Raw genomic sequence first — 26,418 nt, 5'->3', positions numbered from 1 at the left:
AATGTTCCTAGGAGCACACCTGGTGAAAATTCCTTCTTTGCAACTATGAAATGTTCAAGAGCCCTGTCTTCTTTAGTATCTGGCCATGCTAAACAAAGACTATAAGCTAATCACAACCACACTTAGATACTACTGATTAACATGTCTGCTTATAAGTAATCTCCACTGAGCTCAATGGGGCTTACTCCTAGGTAAATGGACATAGGTTTCCAACCTTAGGGAGCAGTCCTAAATATGGGAATCCAGTGTGCTTTATTTTGACTTAAGTAAATCTTGCATAAAGTATGCCAATCCAAATTCTGTTCAGGACCCAGCCTAAGCCTTGCAGAGAGAAAACAAACCTTGACAATAGAGTTTGACTTGCACCACACTTTTTTCCTGGTGCAAGTTTTGCCAGGTTTCCAGGTCATGTTACAGCAGGGCGTTCCATTGGGCAGGGGCCACTACTAAGAAGGCCCTTTGGGTGGTTCCCTGTAACTTCACTTCTCACAATGATGGAACCACCAGAAGACCCTTGGAACGGGACCTCAGTGTCTGGGCTGAACAATGTGGATGAAGATGCTCCTTAAGTCATCCAGGGTCGAGGGCTTTAAAGGTCAACACCAATATTTGAATTGTGTTCAGAAACATAGTGGGAGTGTTATATGGTTCCAGCAGCCGCTCCCAGTTGTCAGTTTGGCAACTGCACTAACTGTAGTTTTTGAGTTACCTTCAAAGGTAGCCCCACATAGAGTGCACTGCAGTAGTCCAGGTGGAATACTTGGATGTACCACTCCAGCAAGATGGGGCACAGGAAGACAGGGTCTCAGCCAGCATACTAGATGAAGCTGGTAGACAGCTGTCCTGGACATTGAGTTGACCTGTACTTCCATGGACAGCTATGAGTCCAAAATAACCCCCAGGCTGTGAACCTGGTCCTTTAGTGAAACCGTTGCCCCATTCCGGACCAGGGAGTCCCCCACACCTGCTCACCCCTGTCCTCCAGAATCTTGTCAGGATTCAACCTCAATCCATTAACTGCTATCCACCCTCCAACCACCTCCAGACACTCACACAGGATGTTCACCATCATCAGAATGGATCAGAAACTGATCATGTTGCTTCCAGTCCTATAGATTGGAAATCTTGTGGCTGGTACAAACCCCTAGTAAACACTTCCTTTTATTTTAAAATATGTTACTAAGATTAACTCAGTAAATGAAGTTTTATATAAAAAACAAATCCCAATGTATTTGTGGAGCACTGTTTTGTTGTTATTAAGAGCCTATGGCACATTTCATTTTAAGATTAGTATTAATCATTGGGTTTGAACAAAGTCCTCTGCTTGAGTCCACTTTTTGAAGAAGGAAATTGCTTGTACCTAATTCAAGGCTGATTTCAGCCTTGTATGAAATTGCTGGATTTGAATGGTTTATAATTCAGAGCAGGATTTGGCAAATAATGACAAAGTAATTCAGTTATTTATTGGAGTGAATGATGATGCAGATGTGTTGCTATAGATAAAATTACAAACGCAACATTGATGAACAAAGAAGCAACATTTAAACAATAATATAAATGAGTTGCCATAAAAAAATTTTTACATCACTGTTAATTATTAGACATGACTCAAGAAAGAAAATTGCAAGTTTCTAAACAGATTTGGTACACATGTTGGTACATATCTTGGCACAGAATTCACAAATTGTTCCTTCTGCGTAATGTAAGCCTGGGGAATGCCCAACCTTTCTGTTTTGTTTACTGCTGTATCCCTGGCTTCAACAGCAAATCTTCCATTCAAAAAACCTTTTGGATTTCAAGGATGCCTCTTGATTTATTGGCTGCTGCACTGCTGATATGATGAGGGAGCTTTCTTGTTAAGGCAGGGGCGTCGCTAGGGGGATGCGGTGGGGGCGGTACGCCCCCGGGCGACAGGGGCGAGAAGCGGCGGGTGGGGGCGACAAGCGGCGGGTGGGGGCGACAAGCGGCGCCCCTCCCGCCACTCCCCAGGCAACGCCGGTCACCCCGGGAGCAGCAGCGCTGCACGGACGGGGTGCTCCCTCGGCCGTGCGCTGTTGCTCCCGGGGCGACCGGAGCGAGCGGCGGCGCATGGGGGTGACAAGCGGCAGCCCCTCCCGCCATTCCCAAGCGCTGCCGCTCCCTGCGTCACCCCAGGAGCAACAGCGCACGGCCGAGGGAGCACCCCGTCCATGCAGCGCTGCTGCTCCCGAGGTGACCGGCAGCGTGGGGAGTGGTAGGAGGGGCCGGCGCTTGTCAGCCCCACGCGCTGCCGCTGGCTCCGTCCCCCCGGGAGCAGCAGCGCACGGTGTGTGCGGTGCTGCTGCTCCTGGGGCAACGGAGCGAACGGCGGCACGTGGGGGTGACAAGAGGCAGCCCCTCCCACCATTCCCACGCGCTGCCGCTCCCTCCGTCACCCTGGGAGCGGCAGCGCACGGCCCGACGGCGGAGTGCGCCTGCATGCGCAGGCGCACTCTGTCATCGGATCGCCGCTTCCACAGCCTCCTTTTGAGCCGGAGAGCTTAAAAGCGAGCTCTTCGGCTTAAAAGAGGGCTGCAGAAGCGGCGCCGGCACCCCCGGAAACGCCCTGGGGGCGGAGCGTCATGACGTCACAATGTGATGTCACGACGCCCCGCCCCCGGGGCGTTTCCTTTGCCGCCCCGGGTACCACGGAGCCTTACTCCGCCACTGTGTTAAGGTGTTTTAGTGGGGAGGCTTAGAATGCTAAGCCATAGACATACTGTAGCTCAACACTGCATTGCATTCTTTGTATGCAAAAGATCCCAGGTTTTATCCCCTAAGGCATCTGCAGGCAGGGCTGGAAAAGTCATGGAGAAACACTGCCAGTGAACATTAAGTAACTGTAAGGACTGGACTCCACACTTACTGGAGAGCCAGACTCTAGGATGCAGAGGGAAGGCACCAATGCAGGAGGAAACAGCTGCTCCAATCAGTGGTGCTGCACTGCCACCCCAATCAAGCTTATGGAACAGCAGGCAGTGTCAAGTAGTTTCAAGTGGGAACTAGCTGGGAAGGGCAGAGCCAAGCAAGATTTTCTGTCCATTGGTGGAAGTACGTAGCACTAGGCAGAAGCTACCAACTGTCTCTAAGGAAGAGAAGGAGCTGCCCTTCTCTCCCCAATCCAGCTCTTCCTACAAGGATGGTTCAGTGTTGTTAGACCCTGCTGGATCAAGCCAATGGCCCATCAGGTCCAGCATTCTATTCCCACAACAGCCAATCAGATGGCCTTGGGAAGCCTGTAAGCGGAACTTCGCTTTGGTTCCTCAATCCACTCCTCTGTTGGTGCATCTCAGGGCCCACATCCTTAGCTTCAGCTGAAGTTCTTTGATCCTTCACCACTTCAGGTGTTTCCCCAGCAGAGGTATTTCTCCCTGCTCCCTGACTTCCAGGAAGAATGCCAGCACCATGGGGGGATACCAATCCCATTGCCACCAACCCCGTTCCTTGCACCTGTTCATCTACTGAGTATAGAACTAAATGCAATGGCATCATAATCTGATGGTCTGGGAAGGTCGTTTCTTCTCATAAATTTGTAATTTTTTTTCATAGAGCATGCAGACTGGGGGACAGTATTAAATGTCTCTGTTGCAGAAATGTAAGCTACCAAACAGAAGTTATCAACTTGATTGAGCAATTTATTTACAAAACATTGCATTTTGCTGTTTAGCAGCAACAACTGCAACTATAAAGAATATTTGTCTTCAATATTTCCATTTTAAAACATTTTTTTCTTCATTTCCAATTATGGATCACTGCCCATAAAATACCTCAAAGTATTTTAACAATGAAAATATACCAATTAAAATTATCTCATATATAAAAGCAATTTCATATCCAGTACAGATAAAGACTGGGGTAAAAATCTATACTAAAAAGGTTTTTTTAAAGAAGATCTTCAATAAACAACAAAAAGACAATAGAGACATCACATCCAAGTTGCATATCAAATACAGGCAATATGTTGCCTGACATCCTTAGAACTCAGACTGCTTCAGATTTCATGGGGCAGAAGATTCAGATTATCTGAGATCATCTCTAAATAGGTGCTGTTAAATCAAGTAATATGCTTTGCCCCAAGAAAGTTTTTTTTATTCAACCACTATTGCTTAAAATTAGCACACTGCAAGAATCTAAGGAGATTATTTTCAGCTCGAAACAAAAAACAATTTACTTTTTATATTTTAAAGTAATATATTCTGGGAGGTTTTCAGATGCACAAGTTGCTTTGTGCTGAAATGTCAAATCATGCAAACCAATTTACATAGCCATGCTTTTCATTAAGGGTGTTTCCAGACACAGAATTGGTGCTTTTTGTGAGTTTTTCTGTGCCTTTTGGCGAGGGGAAGGGGGCAGAGAGACAGGCTGAAAGCTGATAATTTAGTATTGTGTTCAACTAAATCCTACTCAGAATAAATCCACTGAAATTAATGATCCAAATGAATCCTGTCCATTAACTACAATGGGTCTACTCAAAATACTGTTAAATGTTATGCTTAAGGCCAAAGTTAGACTGAATAGGCAGATGGAACACCTAATACTGTAGCATTTTGCAGCAACATGTTGCCAAAAGTGAAAGAAGTTCCAGACCTTTCTATCAATGATACCTGATAGACTCTGTCATGTCACCCGATTGATGCCCCTGACTAAGAAGGGTAAGGGTTGTGGGTGTGCAAATGTCACTTCCAGAATTCTGTCATTTTATGCTAACCTAAAAATCAAGGGAGTGGTGACTGATGTTGTCAGACGTGCCATGCTCTGTCCTTAGCTGATGTTGTAATGGGTTTTGTTGATGCTACCACACCTGCTCTCTCTCAAAGTTCCATCATGGCCCTGGGAGATATGGATCCTCTGGGAAGTGTGTTACCTAGCTACTAAGGCCAAGTAGCAACATATGTTTTTATGCTTAATGGATGGGTCCTCTTCTCACCTGAGCAGCTGGGTGGTTGAGGCCCTTGGCTCTTTCTGTCAGCAGTCGTGCCTGGAAAAAAAACTCAGAAGGGATGGGTGCATGTCATGCTACGTAAACCTTTCTTCCCAATTCTTAGAGGTTATTGTTTATTTACAAGAAATGTCCACCATTTGTGAGAACTGAAATAATCACAATCATGCAATATTTATTTAGCATGTATATTATCATTGGGACATGGGTGGTGCTGTGGGTTAAACCACAGAGCCTACGGCTTGCTGATCAGAAGGTCGGCGGTTCGAAGCCCCACAATGGGGTGAGCTCCCGTTGCTCGGTCCCAGCTCCTGCCCACCCAGCAGTTCGAAAGCACATCAAAAGTGCAAGTAGATAAATAGGTTCTGCTCCGGCGGGAAGGTAAATGGCATTTCCGTGCGCAGCTCTGGTTCGCCAGAAGCGGTTTTGTCATGCTAGCCACATGACCCGGAAGCTGTACGCCGGCTCCCTCAGCCAGTAATGTGAGATGACCACCGCAACCCCAGAGTCGGACACGACTAATGATCAGGGATCCCTTTACCTATATTATTACTAGGATTATAGTGATAATGCTTTTTTATCAGTAGCACCTTAGAGACCAACTGAGTTTGTTCTTGGTATCAGCTTTCGTGTGCATGCACACTTCTTCAGATAAGAAGAAGTGTATCTGAAGAAGTGTGCATGCACACGAAAGCTCATACCAAGAACAAACTCAGTTGGTCTCTAAGGTGCTACTGGAAAGAATTTTCTATTTTGTTTTGACTATGGCAGACCAGCACGGCTACCCACCTGTAACTTTTATATCAGAATATACACTGCAAAGCTGTACCACTCAAAAATCAGTATGCCATTCTAGGGGTCATTGTGGTATACCTTCTGCTGAAGAGAGAAGCCCACAGAGGATGTAAAAATATGGCAGTGGACTAGTTAAGATGAAGCAGTGAAAGATGTACATCATGGGTTGCCAAACTTTTTCAGTCCATGAGCACATGTGTATAGTGGATAAAGAGTTGGAGGCACCCCACATGCACACACACACCCCAAGAACACATGTCATAGTTCTGTTGGTTACAACAGAATGCTTTCAAGCCTAATTTCAGTGGGGGGAGAGGAAGGCCTCTGTGGTTACGTGTGCCTGTGAGCACCACGTTGGCAAACCCCTGCTGTACATAATTTGAAACATAGTATTTCCCAAGCAGGAAGTGACTTTTGAAAGTGAATGCTATCTGAAAGGCAGCTTCTCAAATGAGATGGGATGGTCTTCTGCTGGAAGGCAGGGGTGTGGAATTCATTCTTGTGAACAAGCCTTGCCTAGAGCAGCTCTTTGGTTCCTGGTCATTATGTTGAAAAGTAATTTTCTTTTTGCTTTCCCCCACCTTCTCTCCCACCCGCAAGTAAAGAGGTTGAAATGCTATGAATGAAACACTTCGCTTATAAGCACATGATGGTTGGAAATCCTTTCATATCAAAGGCTAGAAAAGCTTATGAAAACAAAGCCTTGCCGTTTTCTCTAGTGTTGAGCAAAGAATGATAAGAAACTGGGATTGTGAATGTACATATGTAATACAAATCTGACAATGGTGAAAAGAATAAGAAAAGCGAAGAAGAATCTTTTTCTTTTCTTTTCTTTTTTTAAAAAAACTTCTTATATTAAGTCTGTGTTTGAAGTTCAAATGGTATTTTACCAATATTTTTTAGAGGTGACCTACTAATTTAAAGAAAAATGGGTTTCTAAATGAAAAAAAATAACAAACCATTACTGTTTACTTCGTTATGAAAGGGATGTTTGTTCAGAACCAAATAATGGGAAATTACAAGTTGACATTTCTAATAGTAAGATCTACCAGCACCCAAAGCTTCAGGCCAAGCTAACCACAGTTCCCTGGATACTATTCTTTGTTATTTAATGCATAAGTAATGAATCTTTAATCATGACTATACTATAGCATGTGTGGAATGTGCTTACAATTTTCACCCTAGGTGATGGTGTTTATGTAAAAAAAAAAAAAGGGAAATGTATCAAGGCGTAAGACTAGTGTCAATATTTGTTCCAGTAATTGCAAAGCTGTTTCCACCTTGCATGTATTAATCTTGACACTTTGGTTAACAGAAAAGTATGAAGTCAGTAGAACAGCAGTGTGCAACCTCAAGACATTGTAGAACAAGATCACAGTGCCATGAGAGAGAGAGAGAGAGAGAGAGAAAGAGAGAGAGAGAGAGAGAGAGAGAGAGAGAGAGAGAGAGAGAGTTTTCCTTTTTCTACATTTCAAATTAAACATTTTTCAAATTTTAAAATATCCAATGACTTCCCTCCTTCTCCTTCCATGGCTTATATTACATACCATACTTTCCTGCATATTTTACTATAACCATTCAAATCAATTTTCCAATTTTACATCAATCAAATATTGTGTACTCTGTTGAATTTATCTTAATGCTGCCAGTGTTTTCAGCTGTGTACAATTATTTTCCATATTTTCAATAAATATTTTCTACTCTTCTTTAAATATATGTTCTTCTTGCTCTCTTATTTCGTGAGTTAAACCTGCAAGTTCTGCATATTTTAACATCTTAAGTTGCCAGTCCTCTTTCCAAGGAACCTCACTCACTTTCCATTTTTTGGCTAACAGAATATGGGCTGCTGTTATTGCATACATAAATAAACTTTTCTGACACCTGGGAATTTTTGTCTGGGTTATTCCTAACAAAAAGGACTCTAGTTTTTCAGGGAAGGAAAATTAAAACCTTTTTTTCAACTCATTATAAATCATTTCCCAATATTCTTTCATTTTTCTACATATCCACCACAAATGAAAAAAAGGTTCCTCCTATTTCTTTAAATTTCCAACATGTATTTGATTCTGCTTTACACATCTTAGCCAGCCAACTGGGAGTTAAATACCATCTATGAATCATTTTCAAGTAATTATCTTTCAGAGAATAACACACAGTAAATTTCAAATCACTTTTCCAAAGTTTCTCCCAGAGGTTTAGGTCTACATTGTGTCCTATATCTATTGCCGTGTGTTATTGATTCTTTAACTATCTAATCTTTTGTTTCCCATTCTAATAAGAAATTATACATTTTAGACAGAAGTTTATCCTTATTTTGTAACAGTTATTCTTCAATTTGTGAGTTTTGGTCCAAAAACCCATTTTTTTTTGTCTACCTTAAACATATATATCTGGTGGTATTGTAAACCTATCCATAACTTGGCTTCTTAAGTTCTCCCTAGGTTTCAGTCTGGGTTTGCTCCCTGCAAAGTCCAGCAATTCCCTGTAAGTCAACCATTGTCTGTCCACATTAACTCTCTTAATTGTAATTGCTTCAATGGGGGGATAACCATAAAGATGTTTTTCTTTCTAGCAGATTTTTATATTTCTCCCAGATTCTATAGAATTCTTCCTGAGAATGTGGTTCATAAAACTCTTAGAGATTTTTGCTTTTCCATACCAAAGACATGCATGCCAGATGAATTTTAAGTCATGGCCTTCCAGTCTAAAATATCTGTATTATCTAATACAATCCATTCCTTTAACGAACACAAACAACCTGCCTCATAGTAAAACTGCAAGTCTGGCAGGGCAAAGCGCCCTATTCCTTTTGTATCTATCAAAATTTTATGTTTAATTCTTGGCTTTCCCCCGCCAGATAAATTAGAAATATATATATATGTTCCCCTTATCTGAAGCAGCTTGCATTATTTACAATTGGAATTAACTGGAATAAAAACAGCATCCTAGGAAGTACATTCATTTTAATGGCTTAAATTCTACCTAGCAGGGAAAGTTTCATCTTCCCCCATGTCTCCAAGTCTTTCTTAACCTCTTTCCACAATTTAATATAATTATTTTCAAATAAGTTGAGGTTCCTTGCTGTCAGCCAGATTTGACTTGTTTTTTACCTATTTTTAAGCCACACAACCTTTCTAAAACTTTTTCCAATTGCTCATCCATATTTTTGACCAACATTTTGGTTTTATCTGAATTTATTTTAAAACCTGCCACTTCTCCAAACCTTTTAATTTCTTCTAGCGCTTTGGGAATGCTCTCCAATAGTTGTTCCAATGTTATGACCACATCAGCTGCAAATGCCCTTAATTTATAGATTCTGCGTCTCACTTCAATACCTTTAATTTCCCTATTTCTCCTTATATTCTGAAGCAATATTTCTAATGTTAAATAACAATGGAGATAGGGGACAATCTTGTCTAGTTCCTTTTCTTATTTGACATTTGTCTGAGAGAATATAATTTACTAATATATTTGCTGACTGATCAGTAAAAATTGCTTTGATATCTGCTGGAAATGAATTACCTGTCTCTGTCTATCTTTTCTAAAACCTTGATCATAAATGAACAAGAAATATTATCAAAGGCTTTCTCCGCATCTAGAAAGATCAAAGCAGCCTGTTTTTCATTCCTTATTTCCAGGTATTCAATTAAATTAATTACATTTCTTATATTATCTTTCGTTTGTCGGCTTGGTATAAAACTGGCCTGGTCTCGGTGGACTGACTTGGTCAATGTCCCTTTTAGTCTATCAGCCAAAATTGTGATGAATAGCTTATAGACACAGTTCAGTAAGGAAATAGGTCTATAATTTTTAAGTCTTGTTTAGGGATCAAAGTTATAAAGGCATATTTCCCAGAATCTCGGCCCGTGCCAGTCACCAAAATTCTTTTCATAGTGTCCTTAAGTGGTTCTACAAGTGCATGTTGTATTGTGTTTTTAATATTCAGTTGGGAGCCCCCCCAGAGTGGCTGTGGAAACCCAGCCACATGGGCGGGGTCTAAATTTATTATTATTATTATTATTATTATTATTATTATTATTATTATTATCCTGAAACATTTTATAATAAATTGTGGTAAGTCCATCTGGTCCTGGTGCTTTGCCCATTCAGTTTATTGCCATCTGCTGTTCCGAAATCAATATTGGTACATTCAATAATTTCTGGTTTTCTTTAGACACTTGGGGAATATTATAATTGCTCAAATAAGAGTCAATTTTCTTTCTATCCTCTTTCTCACAGCAATATAAAGAAGTATAAAAAATTTCAAACACTTTCCTTATCTCTTTTGGGCCGGTCAGATACTTATCCTCATCAACAATATTATTTATTATCCTATTCTCTCTTTCTCTTTTGAGTTCCCATCCTAACAATTCACCCGGTTTATTGGCAAATTCAAAGTTTTTCTGTTTCGTTAATTTTCCTCTCAATCTCTTCATTAACTAGCATCGAGAATTGAGCTTGCAATAACCTTATAGCTTGGCACACATCTTTATCCTCTGGTTTTACAATTAACTCCGTCTCTTTAGTCATTAAGGCATCTAATATCTTCTGCTTCTTTTTTCCCTTTCTTTTCTTTTTTTTGGGGGTGGGGGGTGGAGACATTTTGTTGAATTAGAAAACCTCTCATCATTGCTGTCATTTCCTTTTTTAAATTAGCCGGATATTTTGTTTGTGTTTTAATTAAAGAAATAATCTGAAAAATGTCAAGCTGATGAAAATTAAGCCAAACCAAAATGAGCTAATTGTGGCATTCATAAACAAATTAAGGTATATAAACCTTTCAACATTCTCCCTCCACTTTCCATATTTCCCCTCCTGGATTGAGACTTGAAATGCAGCTGCTAGGGTCTTAAAGTGACACCCAGATTTACATATATTACACCAGTGTTGAGACAGATCTATACCGACTGCCTATTAAGTAGCATCTGAGAAAACATCAGGGTTTTGTTGTTGACATTTAGGGTCCTAAACAACTTTAGGGTTGTTTAGGGCCATATCTTTCAGACTGCCGACTTCAGTACAGAGGAAACCATATAGGTGATGAAAGTTCAGAGATTCCTCAAAACCCCTGGTCTTCACTTCCTATTAACCCCTGAGGGAAGAGAGCTGAACAATAAATTATGGTTTCCAAAGTATGAGGTGGATTTCCCTTCACAGGCACAATTTAATCATTTTAATACTACAATTTATTCCATTAAACTTTCATTCCATTTAAAGTTTTATCTTGGTCTCTTTAGGTGCCTCTGCTGCTCATTCAGACACCTGTAACATAATCTTTATGGTTCAATGGCTTGTTTCCATTTGACATGTCTCAAATTGTCTTACACCCTTATCTACAACGAATGGTTAGGGAATACTTCACTCAGCAGCAATGAAAGAAGTGAACCATTGAGGGGAAATGTACATTTAACTGCATCCAGCAGCTGTAGATAACCATTTAGGGTGGCAAGTATGAAATTGGAATTGCTAGGAAAATTTTAAGCAGCTACATAATTACCCTAAATGGAACTAAGCTCCTACTTTGGAGCTTATTATCAACTTGGGTGTTATTCCTAGACACCCACATTACTTCAGCACATGCAGCAAGAGTTAGTATCACTGGGTTATGCAGTATCTGGAGGAAAAACAACAAAATCTTCTTCCTTAGACATGGCATACATAGAATTGTACAGTTGGGAGGGATCCTGAGGTTCATCTAGTCGAACCCCCTGCAATGCAAGAATCAGAACTAAAGCATTCATGACAGATGGCCATCCAACCTCTGCTTAAAATCCTCCAAGGAGGGAGAGTCCACTAAATCCTGAGGGAGACCATTCCACTGTCAAACAGCTCTTACTGTCAGAAAGTTCTTCCTGAATCTCCTTGGATTCTCCTTTCTTGTAACTTGAATCCTTTGGTTTGGGTCCTATCTTCCAGAGCAGGAGAAAACAAGCTTGCTCTATCTCCCATGTGACAGCCCTTTAGATATTTGAAAATGGCTTTCATATCACATCTTAGTCTCTTAACCATACTAAACATACTCAACTTCCTCAAACATTCCTCATAAGGCCTGATTTCCAGTCTAGACTGCAATAGCAAATAGCTGCTTGTTAACTGTCCTGGGGAAAACTTAGTGCCACAGACTCAGAAGTCAGACTTGACATTGAGAGATTTGTGATCACTTCTCCTGCAGTATTTTGCTGATGGGAGGAGGGGGGTGATCCAGATTAAGGGAGCAGGGTTTGGGGAGTTCCCCACCTCCATCATTTCCTCAGGTACCACTTTCTCAGTCTATTGTCTCATGGGGGAGAACTCAAAGGAATCATGAACCTTTAAAGTTTTCCCTCTTATGGTAAATTGCAGCTCTGGAGGCTGGAATGACAACTGAGAAATGGAGCAGAGAAGTAGGATTGAAACAAAAAACGTCCCCCACGGCAGCAGCCCCAATCTGAATAGGGTTCCCTTGCAGTTGCAGTTGCCTTTTTTTAAATGCAGGAATAGATTACAGAGCTCCCAAAATCCCATTAAGTCTGTCCCCCATTCATTAGCCTTGGTTGAGGTTTTGCATGAGAAGCTCTGTAAAGCAAGCAATATGAAAAGAACAGTAGGAACAGATGTGGCTCTGCAGCTGCAGGCATGTGCTAAAATGAGCTTTATTTATTATGCATTTAATAGTACTACTTAGCATTAATGTAGGGATTTTTGAACGTCCAGAGTGCTTTAGGTCAAGTGCATCAACTGATTTCTACGAGTAATCAGAAGTAATTCCAACTATGCTCAATAGGCCTCATCCCCAGGCATGTATGCATGGGATTGAAGCGGAAGACTACAATCCAGCTAAACTGACCACTTTAACTAAAAACGACACTAAACTTTTCAAAGCAGTGGTTGAAAGAATTTAATCTTCATGCTCTCCTAACTTGGCTAATTGATCTGTTCAACAGCAGTGTTAGTGCTGGTCATTCAACCACTTGTAAGCATTTTCCTTCTGTTCTTATCAATTCCATGTATAAATAGACTCACTGTCCTGCTAATTTCATTTACTGGTGGAAACTGACAACTATGACCAATCAGATTTTGTCAGAAATATGATGGTTTTGTGTGCTGCTAGTTGCACCTGTTGGGTACAGTGGAGTTACACTTAAATATTTAATGGAGCCAGCAGGAATTTCCAGCTGAGGTCCACAGCTGAGAGTGCTGGTGTTTGAATTACAAGAGTAACACATGCCCAAGAAATAATTCTTTTCGGTTTAATTTACCCAGATACCATGTGTGTCATCTGAATATATGGCTGAATCTTTAGGAAAATACAAAGTGCTTTAAACTTTGCATTTGAACAAAGAAAGGGAACACTTGCCCCATATTACAAATACAACAAGTAAGATTCTTTTATTATGTAAGAACTGCCCATTGCTCTGATAAGTCTTCCTATTCCATCTATACTGTGAAGGCATAAAACTTAACTTAAGCATTCTGTGCAGCTAACAGAATGAGACCTTCCTAATCACTCATTAGCCAACTGCATCATGATACGTGGCACAAGAGAAACCTATTATGAAAGGCTTGCCTGGGGGCTGAACTGCTTTTTTATTGAGTCAACTGAAACATGTAGCAGTGCCAGCTTCAGTGTATCAAGAATCGTGCTCTCTTCTCGTCAGTCCTTTTGCAATGCTGGTTTCCTTAATATGGAAGTTTTAAGGAAGGAAAATCTGGCTATGCAGGTATGTTTCGATATATTAACTCATTTGGGCAATGATAAATAGTGCTGGAATTTGGTTTTGGAAATGTGTTTTAGGCTTTGTTTATGCTGGAACAAATCTGTAGGCTGTGCAGTTCATACTGTTGAATGCTTGAACCAGGCTCTTTTGAGCCAAAAGTTGTATGCTCATTCCATGAAAATGCACCTATATGGACTGAGGGAAGAACAAAGTGATATGTGGAGGAAAGCCCCTAAGAAGGGGCTGCAGTATTAAATATGTGTTCCCTGAATCAATGTTCCAAGTGAAATCTAGATATTATAAATCCTGGGAACAAACAAGCAGCAGAAACATGTCAACAAGACAGTTAGGTGACTTCCCTATAGTCAGGCATTAAATTGTGTGTAGTGTGTGTGCTGTATATGTGTGTGTGGCAACCACTTGGACCACAAGCCCCTTTAGCCCTGGCATGTGGTCCTTCGACAGTCAGCCAAGCTGTTGAGGCCCTTACCTCATTGTGAAACATTGGGACGAGAAGGGCTATTGACATGATTGCCCCAGAGTGCCTGGTCTGACATGGCAGAGCTCATTGTGCTCTTTGGTTCTTTTCAGAGCTACAAGCAATGGAGCAAGCTGGTCAATGGCTAAAGTAGAAATGACAAATAGGTTAGGCACAGTGAAAGGCATTAGCATACTTCCAGAGTCTGTGCTCCTTCCAGACCCTGCACTCATTGCCCAGCCACCTGTAGCCATTGAGTGCCATCTGACCCTGCACTCATTGCCCAGCTGTCAGGGGCAGAGGGGGAATGGTGGAGACCGCCTCCCCAGCCTGACCCTTCCAGAGAAGAATTACAACAGGGGTTTGAGGGAGGTCACAGCTCAGAGGCAGATGAGGGGGAAAGCTGGGAAATGATGGGAGAGGAGGAGGAGGAGCAGGAGGAAGAGGAAGCACAAGGGGAATGACAACTGATTAACACAGTGTCTTTAGAAAGTATTCCAGACCCCCCTCCCAGAACTCAGTGAGCCTTGAAAGTAGGAGAGCAAAGAACTTGGAGACAGAGGGCCCTAAGCAGCACTCATAGAGGAGGTGATGACAATGACAAATGAGGAAGTGGGAGAAAAGTGGGGTGGAGAGTCACTCGGGACAACACCATTATCCAAGAGACTGTGTTCCAAAGCCTCTCTCTGTAAATATTGAATAAAAAGTGGATGGTAAGAAACTTTTCCTTGTCTTTGTACGTTCCTGGCAACTGTCCATGGGAGTTGCTTGAGCCGTCTGACACCAGCCACCTGTAGCCACAGAGTCCCAGCTGAACAGACATCCTTGGTAATAGCAGATAACCATTTACCTTGTTATTTAAAGATCATTTGAAGAGATTCAAGATGTGTGGTAGATTTGGGAAGTGTAGTTGTGATCATATTTTTTCTCTCTCTCTCCTCTGTTAAGGGGAACACAATGTACACTGAAACCACAGCCATTTCTGGGCAGGCAAAATAAGTGAACTAATAACTTTTATTAGACCCACCAGGTTTCAAAATGGAGCGCAGGACAGTAATGGAAGAAGCTCCCTCTGAAATCATTTTTAAAAAGTTATAAACCAATCTCTCTCAGTGTTCTCAATGCTATTTGGAATTCATAATCCCCTTGAGAGGCAGAAATAAAGAAAAGCAAACTAACTGGCCTTTACACTAAGAATGCTGGAGGTTCCCTAGAAAGGGTGTGCTAAGGACAAAGTCAACAGGAACTAAATCTACATTTTAACCCAACACTTCCTCAAAACAGTTTGCTTCCCTCAATCATTGTGTTCTCACAACAACCCTGTGAGGTAGGCTAGGTTGAGAGATAATGACCTGGTTTAGAACACATGCTGAACAAAATCTTGGTAGGTTTGTTTTATTTTCAAAGCTAGCATAACACAGAGAAAATGACATCCTTTCCTATGTAGTGGGAATTATTTCTATGGACAATAATATAATGATATAAACTCCCTATCTTTAGTCTGAAATGGTACTGAAGAGACACACATTAATCATCTCAGTGAGAAATTGACCTTAATGTATATTTTATTTACTGTGGGTGATAATAATTCTTTAAAGATAGGACCAAATTCAATTACTTTCAACTTGTGTTGGCTGACACACTATCTGTGATCTACACTGTAAGGCATTCAAGTTTATACTGTCACTGTCATAGCCTGTGATCTGCCATAAAGGCTTTCTGAAACCTCACAAAGCAATGTTTCATATTCTTCTGGGGTTGTACCTTCACACGTGTGTGTGTGTGTGTGTGTGTGTAGTAGTAGTAGTAGTAGTGGTAGTAGTAGTAGTAGTAGTAATAGTAGTCGTCCTTAAAGCTAGGATATGAAAACAATGCAAGCTCACTCTTTCTATATGCAACCTTTAAAAACCTATCCCTTTTTAATGAAATAATTTCAAACATACAAAATATTGAGCAGCTTTCCGGATGGGAGGGATTCAACTGTATGCAAGAAATTTAGGTGTACACAATTAAAATGGATTAATGCATGCTGGCACAGTACATCAACATTTTTTAATGGACTCTTTGCAGTTAGGAAAGTGATGAGGGAATGCACTAAAAAGTGTGGAATAGATAAATGATCAACAGGAATACATAGGACCACTGCACAAGTAAATCAGAATGAATACCCACTGATGTACAATTTCCTGGGGGGAGGGGGAAATTAGAATGAACTTTGAATACAGATATAGTCAAACTTGTACATGAACTTTATAAAGGCACATCAGAATGAATGCTCCATAAACAAGTTGCTTGGAGGAGCCCTCCATATCCAAACTGAGCTGTGTCACTAACACCTGCACTTAATTCAATTAAATTGTTGTGACATTTCCTGTTGCAGTTGTCAAAGCCTTCAAGGTCATTAACCAAAAGAGTTATGTCTGCCACCAGGTGAGTGGGAAATGTTCACCATATTCTGGAAACACTTATCCATCTTTTTAAAAAAATGGAAAAGGAAGGATACTGGTGCCCAGACAGAAACTCTCACAGAGTCCCTGTTGCAACTGCCTGGTGCTATGCTGGGTAAAGCAAGGTGCAGCTGCACTACAGCTGCTCCTCGATCATACCATATTCCTCTCCCATTCTGAGACTCAGAGCAGTCACAGCTCTCCATGCTTTCAGCAACAAAGGGTAGACTATTCAAGTTTGTTTTCTCAGGGCCCAGCCCCCCCCCCCGCCCCTGTCAAATACCTTTGAAAAAAAGACCACATCCCAGTTTTCAGAAATTGGCAGATTGATTGGCGTCCTTTGGCTTCTCTTAGTTCATTTGTTTAAGCTCCTTCTGTTTCTAGCTGCTGGATTTGGATTAATAGCCAGACATGACAGTTTGGTATGTACATATATCTACTATGCATGTCAGACACATGCCCTTTTGACACCATTTCCAGTTCTTGAACTGTTCAGGCAGGAGTGCAGAGCCCCAACTCATTTGCTCACATATGTTCTGGGGCAGGTAAATCCTGTTAGCTGCATTGGCTCTCACTGCCCCCACTGAGTAAGACCATTGGTCACTTATCTTAGTATTGTCTGCACTGACAGGCTGCTGTTCTCCAGGATTTCAGACAGAATCTCTCCCATCTTGGGCCTACTTAGTGATGCTATAGATTGAACCTGTGCTGTTTCATGAGCCATGGCCCTTCCCACAATGTTCCTGATGATTATGCTGTGTTATAATTATGATACTTCTCCTTCCCTCCTTCTGCCAGTATGATATCACACAGACTGTTGGTTCTGTTTTGGCCACAGATGGAACTCTACGACTTGGAGTTCTTGAGAATCCTTGAGCAACCACTTCTAGCATTTCATGTGTTTCCTTTTGATGTTAGAAAATGAACAGCTCACTGTTCAAAATATCACTTGTTTTGTTTGATCACTGCTTCTAATTGGCTCCACTAAATCTCACAGGAACTGGATACCATAAAGAAGGAAAAATAAGTTTGTATAGACTCTCTTAAGAATGAACTACACTTTAGCCTCAGTATTCTCCTTCACAGTAATGGGTATGCAGCATTGGCTAGAATTTACTGAAGTCCATTAAAGTGTGCCCATTTCTACTCCCACTTCATGCTTAGGGCCAGTAGAGAAATGAATGTTCCAACTAGAAGAAGGGGCTTCTGGGATCATTACTGAACTTACCGGTAACTAGCCACTGGCCCATTGTTCTCACTGCTGTGTCCCTTTGGAAATTCTGAATGAGACATACATTTTGCCATCTTCTGGGTAAAATTTCTGTGCACAAAGTGTATAGGAAATAAATTCTTTGGTGCTCATTTTTGTAAGGATCCTTAAACTTTAAATTGAAACATTTAAAGTTTTGCTCCCATTTGCAGCATCATATGGTATTTATGTGAATTGGGATTATCATCAAGGCCTTGCTTTATTTTTATTGTAACTATCTGTATCTGCAACAAAACATTTCTCTCCCATATCAGTCTGTACAGCCACAGCAGGCACAGTAACCTTCCAACAGTTTGACTTCACCCTGAAAGGTGTACTCTTCCATTGTTTCCCGAGACAGATGGATGCCAACCACTGTGCTTCTTCTGTTCAGTCTCACATAAGGACATTAAGTGCTGCCAAACAAGTGCAGGTTTTTCAGGGTTAATCTAGACAAGGTAGTCAGAGATTCCTGATCAGATCTCCCATTGTATTTTAAAAGTTAAAAGCAGCTACACTGGGTGGTGGACGAAGTAAATTGGGATTATAGAACTGAGGAAAGAGCTTTTAAACCCTTTCCCTTCATGCTTTTCTCACTATTGAAATTTTCCCCTAAACTGGATATTTCCCCTTTTGTTTGTTCTCTATGAAGCCCTTTCTGTAAGTGGCTGGCAGAAGCTGTGAAGAGTTGCAGCAGAACACATTCTTTGCATGTAGAAGGTCCCAAATTCAACCCCCAACATCTCCATCAGAGAGATTGTTGTCAGAAAAGCAAGGTACCTGCTGCTAAAACAAAATAGCTAGAAAGACCAATTGTCTGACTGGATGTAACAGAAGTTCTTTTGTTACTATTAGATGGCAGACAGCTATGTATTGTGTTTTACCAAGCTCAGGAAGCTGAGATAAGATTGCTTTGTGTTAAGCAACTTGAGTGGTTGGAAACTCATGAAACTCAAGGTGGGCAATGGAGCAGGTCAAGTTGGGCTGTTTTCATAAGTAGGAGAGGGGAAACATTTTTGAGGGCTGCTTATTGAACATCATTAAACGCATGCATGGGTAATATTGCAGATATATTGTTTCACAATTGCATTTCTATGTACCACACTTTCCTAGGATTAGACCCCACTGAACACAATGGAATTAATGTCTGTGCAAACATGCATAGGATTGCACTGTAAATGTTGCAATCCTAGGATGAACAAGTCCATTCAACATCACACTTGCAAGAGGAAACCATGAGCTTTTCTCCAGCAGTCACTTGGTAATGTATCCTTTTGCCAGGTACGGTAATTGATATAGAAAGAGGAAATCTATCCCTGACCAAAAGAAACAAATGAAAACAATACAAAGGTCAGGGAAAAACCCATACAACAAAATACTTTACTATCATATAACAGCATATATAAAAACAAAACTTAAATGTTTAGAGTACAGATATATGCAATACATGGAACATTGCTCAAATCAATCTCGTCACACACTTTCTTTGGGTGTAGATGGAAGATGAGAGTTCAAATCACCAACAAGCACAGGAGATAATAAGCAAATGGGATTTAACGGTAAATAAAAATAGGTTGAGGGGGAGTGCTGTGGCTACAGTCTTTGTTCTGGAAACTCACACGTTTGTGTTTGCTTGCACACACTAGGCCATGATTTGGTTTAGCATTATATGCAAACTCAGTCACTGTGTGTTTATCAATGCTCAAAGTAAAGTATCTTTCTAAGAAAGTATCTCATAAGAACATGTAACCATATATTTAAAAACAAACATATCCAAAATACTTGCATTCAGCTAATTGTTTTCACAAAATGATGTTTACAGAGTTGCACCTATATATGTGAAATTGTAGCAGGGTCTTCTACATGTGTCTAGGTTTAGAGAAAATGCCTTTATCAGGGGTTGTCAACCTGGTCCCTACTGCCCACTAGTGGGTGTTTCGGGATTCTAGGTGGGCGGTAGGGGGCGACACAAGCTGAATCCTCCTTCCATCAAGCACTGGTGGGCAGTTAGGAAACTTTGCCATCAAGAAAGATGCATTAGTGGGTAGGTATAAAAAGGTTGACTACCCCAGGCCTATATACCTGTAGAAGACTATTTCCTTCTTACATGTAAAGAAATACACAGTAGGTTAGCACATGCACCTGGTCAATGAAACAACAGGACACGGACACACACACACACCCTCCCAAATTCCAAACCTTTGTGAGCACCAAGGCAAGGCAGCACAGTGAAATAATGCCCCATAACTTATTATCACAATATCACAAAAAAGGTAAGAACAACTTTGTTATCTAAATAAAATCATTGAGCACAGAAAGCCAAGTTCTAGTTTGGCCTGAATGATTCAAAGTGTTACATGGATGAAAGAAAGTAAAAAATAAATAGTTCTGTATTCCTCGGCACAGATGAAGCTCTGCCAAGAATATTCGGGGCAACTTACTTTGATGTCTGTAAATTGTGGAGGATTCAGAGGGGAACAGAGAGATTATAAATGGCTTGGAAATCCTTTGCCATATTTCTCTCTGCCTAGAGAGAAAAAGATTGAGGACTAACAACAACAGCTTCCAGGACAATGTAATAACAAAAAATAGAAGGGGATGAGAGGATAAAGAAAGCACAACATTAAAACTGCAGCTGTAATTTAGTTTGGGCAACAGGGAAAACATCCTAACTTTAAATTACACAAAGCCTCCTGCCACTGTGCAAAACTTCCTCCTTTTTCTTTCGTAGGCTGCAATCCTATACTCACTTCCCTGGCTGTAAGCCACATTGAACTCAGTGTTCCAGATCGTAACAGGGATCATAAGTCCCCAGACTTGATGCTAAACTCCCCAAGATGCTATCAATTTTGGCAACAGCATCATAAAGAAAAAAATTAACTGGCCACAGTTTGAGCCTCTCTGTTCAGACAAGTGGCCTGATGGGGGTAAAAATGGCCCCATCCTAGTCATCATAACCCTGGTCCTCAGATGAGAGTGCATACCCAGTCATACCCAGACTTACTTGGGAGCAAGCACCATTGAACACCATAGGCCTAAGATAAAGGTAAAGGACCCCTGACAGTTAAGTCCAGTTGAAGATGACTCTGGGGTTGTGGCGCTCATCTCGCTTTACAGGCCGAAGGAGCCGGCATTTGTCCGGTTTTTCTGGGTCATGTGGCCAGCATGACTAAGCTGCTTCTGGCGCAATGGAACACCAAAACCAGAGCCGTGCACGGAAACACCATTTACCTTCCCCCTCTGCTGGAGCAGTACCTATTTATCTACTTGCACTTTTGGGGGGGCGTGCTTTTTAACTGCTAGGTTGGCAGGAGCTGGGACTTGGGGATCGGCAAGCCCAAGAAGCTCAGTGGTTTAGACCACAGTGCCACCCGCATCCCTAGGCCTTAGGTAGTAACAGGTAATACAGTTTAACAGTGCCTATTGCTATTATGAGCAGTGCCACAACTAACCATAACTGTGCCCAGTATATTGTGTGCCCCCCTCAAATTGCTATTTGTATAAATGATCAAACAAAAATGTAATTTGCAGAACTGTTGTTGTTGTTGGTAATCATATTCATGAACCACATATATGACACAATGAAAATCGTAATTCTGGTTTAACATGAACAGCAACTATTGCCCCTTCATCATTACAGTGGTACTTGGGTTTAAGAACAGTTTGGTTTAAGAACAATTTGGTTTACAAATAGTGTCCCGGTTTGAGAACTTTACCTTGGTCTAAGAACAGAATCCGAACGGTGGAAGGGCACCGGCAGTGGGAGGCCTCATTAGGGAAAGTGTGCCTCCGTTTAAGAATGGTTTTGGTTTAAGAACGGACTTCCGGAATGGATTAAGTTCGTAAACCGAGGTACCACTGCATTTATTAGATTTATATACCACCATTTATCAAAAAATCTCAGGGCGATTCACAAGATAAAAATATTGCACCCCATGTTTGGACACTTGCCACTTGGTCCTAGCTAAGCAACTAGCATGTCACTAAGATTTGACCCTTCATATGGTTCATTTTCCTATCCAGATGTGTTTTAATCTGTTCATCAGTAAATAGCCTCTTGTATCAATAGGTTATGGGCCAGATGGGCAGGGTATTTATAATAAAAATATTATTATTATTATTATTATTATTATTATTATTATTATTATGTTTGAGTTATGTTATGGTGGAACAGGGGGGAAGTGGAAAATAAGGGGGGAACCAAATCTTGTTAATAATAGTAACATTACTTATACCCCACCCCTCTGACTAGGTTGCCCCCATTAAATGCCCCAGCCACTCTGGACAGCTTCCAACATAATAAAAACACTGCAAAACATCAGTCATTACATTTTTAAAAAGCTTTATTAAAAAACCTATTAAAACATTTTAAAATAAAGCTGCTTGTTCTGAGCCTGCAAAGCAAGCAACCCTATCTTTTATCACACAGAAACGTAGCACCTTACTTCTTTGTAAGCATGCTCAGAAAGTAAAAGTATACTTTTAAATAACTAAACCTCACTGGCTTAAACAGAACGTAACTTTTTAAAAGGTTTATATAGAAATCTGACAAGCCACGGGACCCCTCGAGAGGTGGGCAGCGCTCTTCGAGCGAGATCTGCGCGCCTTACTACCATCAGGTTAACTGAGCAGTGAATTCCAAGGAGCGCCCCCACCCCGCGCGCGCTCCGCGCCTCTCGGACTGCAGCCTCAGTGCAGCGCCAACTTCTCCAGGCAGAAAGTAAGGGCGAGGGTGGAGGTGGCGCGAAAGGGAGGCGGCGGTGCACGCGCAGCCCTGGGCGCGTCGGGAGGAGGAGACGCGCTGCTGGGGCTTGTTCTATTCCGCTCTGGCCGGAGAGAGGTCTCCAAGAGGGCGCCACGCGCTCCCGAGGGGAACCTTCCGACACTTTTGCGCTCTTCTGGAGCGCGGCTCCCCGAGCGGCTGCCTCCGCCCCGTCCTCGGGTAGGTTGGGAAGTTTGCAGGGCGGGGCTCGGTGAGCCGAGGAGGAAGAGAGAGCCGGGGAATCCCGTCCCGCCCGGTGCCATTCCACAGCGAGCCGCGGGCGCGCCAGTAAGGTAAGGTGCCCTCTCCGGCGAGGGGAGGGGGAGGCCGGCAGAGAGAAGGACACGCTCGCGCGGGGTAAACAAACGGCGTCTTTGGGCGCGTCCTCTGTCCGCCTGTGAGGCTAACTCGGTGGCCGCAGCAGCCGGACTGCGGCTGCCCGGAGTCGGCCAATGAGGAAGGGGGCGAACTCGTCTCCTCTTCTCGCCCCCTCAAACTAGAGCAGAGGAAGGAGCCTCTGGGGTACCTGCTTGCCTCTGCTTGCCCGAGCCTTTTCTGACAGGCTCATTCGCCACGCCCTCGCCGTTCCCACATGGGAAGCCCCGCAACTTTTGTGTTTCATGAGCCTGGGACTGTGCTTGGTGGTGCAGGTTGAGCGGAAGTTTAACAGGTGCTGCTCCTCTCGAGTTCCTGCATCTGTTAAGGGCGAGGGGGAGACCGTCCAACGGTGTCTTATGGGTCCATCCCATAAAGAGCAGGTGTGGGAGCTGGAGATTTCCTTTCTTCAAAGGCTGCACACAACTCAAAGGGGTATCTCTGGGCAAGGGACTGTCAGCTGAGCTCCACCTTCCCATCTGCAATCTGCAGTACATACCGGCCTGCCTTCGGTTTTTTAGAAATTTTAAAATATCTGAAACAAAAATGTGAACTCTGAATGCTTGAAACAAACTGCATGGTTGCAGTATTGCTAATGAGACTAAACAATCAATGCACACTGTTGAGGACCTTTAGATGACCTTTAGGCACTATGTCACTCTTTTAACTCTTGTCCTGCTGTTTCATTAGAAAGACTTAAGGATCTCTGTCATCAAAATGGTCCTATCTACATTATCTCCTCATTGGGTGTGATCCTGATTTTACAAAGGTATTCCGGAGAATGCATTGCATTGTTCCTCCTTTAAAATCTGTCTTTAAAAGTTCGCACATATTTATAGCTGCATGGGACGAAACCCTTTAAAAGAGAGAGAGAAATTGTGGCGATGGTAGGCACCAGAAGTCTTTGAGTTTGTGGATTTAGGTCTGACTCCAGAGTCTACAGACATCAGTGGAAATATAGCAAGTGTCTTCAGATAGCTTCAAATTATTCATTACCCTCCTGTATATTCTGAGTATGTGTATAACACCTATCAAGATATCACAGGAGAATGGAATGACTAGGCAGTTGCAGAAACCCTTAAAAAGAAAGTTTGCTTTCTAAGGGCTTTGACATGCATTAAAAGAAGTCTTCAAAGTTAAGAAGTCGGGGACTTAAGTGATTCTTGTGAGAATGTCACCTAGACACTATTTTCCAGATACTGCAGTGCAAAACTTAAACGTTCAGTCTCAAAGCAAAAAGCAGGCATAAGTGACAAGGACAAAGTATTACCGGGATACTGTCAAGATTGCTTAATTGGCATATATAGGAACCAAGAAAATCATGCTTTTTGGATAATTCACATCATTTTGAGCATCTGCTGTTCAAATATTTATATACTTCAAAAATTCACTAGTTACATTTTGAAAATAAGCTTCTGTATGGAAATTACTTGAATATAAGTTAGTTCCATATAACTGGTTGACACAAAACTCTTCAATGTTGCTAATATTGTGACTGAAACAAAACAGAACAGGGTTGTTGTTTTTTCTGTATGTCCATCTAAAAGGTCAAAATAGCTGTCAATTTTGCTTTATGCGGACCTATTTAATTAAAATCTGTTGATCAGTCATCTAATATATTTTTTAAAAAATTAAGTGGTTTTTGGCTTATTCGACTGAAAAATTACCCTGCTGGATGCAAATGGCTACCAACAAATGGACTTGAAGTATTCTCTGGGATGTTCCATAACTTTATAACTTTTATTCAAAGTGGAGATAACAGACAAAGACCACTTTAATCAGTTATGGAAAGAATTGCTTGAATAATGGGACAATTTTGTTATTATGATTCACAAACAACTGAACTTGCAATCATTTTCTATCATGTATATTGAGAATTACGAATATAAAAAGCTTCCTTATAGTGAGTCAGACCTTGTTCCATCTAGTTTAGTATTGGCTACACTGACTGGAAGAAGCTCTCCAGGTTTTCTGACAGGAGTCCTTCCTAGCCCTACTGGGAAATGCTAGGGATTGAATCTGGGACCTTCTGCATGCAAATCAGATGCTGGGTCATTGCAGACTCAAACGTATAGTGTCATTCTGCTAGTTAAAGTTTGCTCCAGTTTATGATTTACTGTTTGTTAAACAAAAAAGTTTTAACAGAAAAAGAATGTGTTAGACATGCTTGCTTAGAAGTAAGTCCGGCTTTGTTAAATTGGGCTTAGTTTTTAGTATGTGCTTCTGCAGCTTCTGACTTCACTGGATTACTAGCTAATAGTCTATTTTGTGTTTTGTTTTGTTTTGTTTTGTTTTGTTTTTAATACTGTTACAATCCTGACCAGTGCTGACACTTTCTCTGGTTTCCTCTTGTAAGAAAGAAGTGAAGTACTCTCTGAATGTGTTTTTTGTACTTGGCAGTGTGAACATTTCTGTATCTCTGCCATCCTCCTGTCCAGTGTTCTGTACCCCCTCAGCAGAGAGAACAAGTAGAGGTGTCATACATTCTGACGACCCCTCCTGCTTAATATAAACCACATTTTGACACTACTGTAGCTTTAAGCAAATGGGTTTTTTATGTAGAAAACTACAGCAGTATTAGTAGAACAGAACTGTTTAACTTTACTAATATTAATAGTAGGAAACAGAAGTGTTGGTGCTTAATTCTGTCCAGGAGATACATCCTGCAAAATTAGAAACTCTTGTTCCTATTTGCAGGTGTGACTGAAATGTTCATTCTGAGTCACCCTCTCTAGTGGTTAATAAAACACTTTTCAAGACTGGGAAGGATCTTTAAGGTGCAGTCTAGGGCTGAACTCTGATGAGCTTCAGCTCAGGTTGTTGCATATTTTGAATAATTAGCAGGCGACTAGCAGAATTAAGGTTTCAGTAGTATAATCAGAATCTAGAGAAGATAACAGTTAATTATCAGACACTCCTCCTCCAATTTTTCAAATAAACATTCCCTAAATAAACTGACAGTAAAAGTTAAAAAGAAGGTTAACGTAACGTAAGTGCTGAATTAGAGTAATTCTTTAAAAAAAAATTGGCAAGGAATGACAGGTTGTTGTTTTGCATAAGAGGGATATTCCAGTACCAATAAAAGGTTACTATCCTGGAATAGGCAAACAAATGATAGGCAGTTTCTCTGAGTTCAGCCTTGTGTAGTGAACAATTTGTTCTTTAAAAAATAACTCTAAAAGGTCTCTAACCCAATTTTCAGCTGTAGGTACAGAACAATACTACTATAAAATAAAAAAAAACTTTGATACAGATTGCCAACATCTCTTGTAACAGGTATGGGGATTTTCCAGATCATAGTGATATATGGCAGTTTAAGCTGATTGTATGTGGATTCTAGCTTTAATGACAAGGCTAAATGACACTGGCATCATTCTAAAGGCTTCAATAACACAAGTGATACTGTTTGTTCTGAAGCAACTCTGAAGCAATCACCTCTCCACCGTATTTTAAAATACCTATAGCAAAATGTTTTGGAGACAAGTACAAAATACCACCTTGTTCCACCTTTTTGTTTTTGATGAGTAGGCCTAAGAGCTAGCCTATATTGTATGTGGGAGAGAGCAGCTACTTGAGATTCAGTAGGGCTTGCTTCTGAGTAGAGAAGGTTAGGATGAAGTTTCATGGGGAAATTCAAATGCCTATAGCCTGCTGGTGG

At 41.4% G+C, this 26,418-nt stretch overlaps 1 protein-coding gene across 1 annotated transcript in view; it reads left to right on the top strand.

Moving 5' to 3' along the window:
* Nucleotides 1–22,430: 22,430 nt before the first annotated feature.
* Nucleotides 22,431–26,418, top strand: part of CHST9 (carbohydrate sulfotransferase 9) — a 58,900-nt gene continuing 54,912 nt past the window's right edge. The window contains exon 1 of the mRNA XM_033155082.1: nucleotides 22,431–22,678. The gene's annotated coding sequence lies outside the window, so the exon portion shown is untranslated. The remainder of the gene's footprint in view (nucleotides 22,679–26,418) is intronic.

The sequence above is a fragment of the Lacerta agilis genome, chromosome 7 (genome assembly GCF_009819535.1).
Source record: "Lacerta agilis isolate rLacAgi1 chromosome 7, rLacAgi1.pri, whole genome shotgun sequence".
Lineage (NCBI taxonomy): Eukaryota > Metazoa > Chordata > Lepidosauria > Squamata > Lacertidae > Lacerta > Lacerta agilis.
This window is presented reverse-complemented; position numbering and strand designations above follow the sequence as displayed.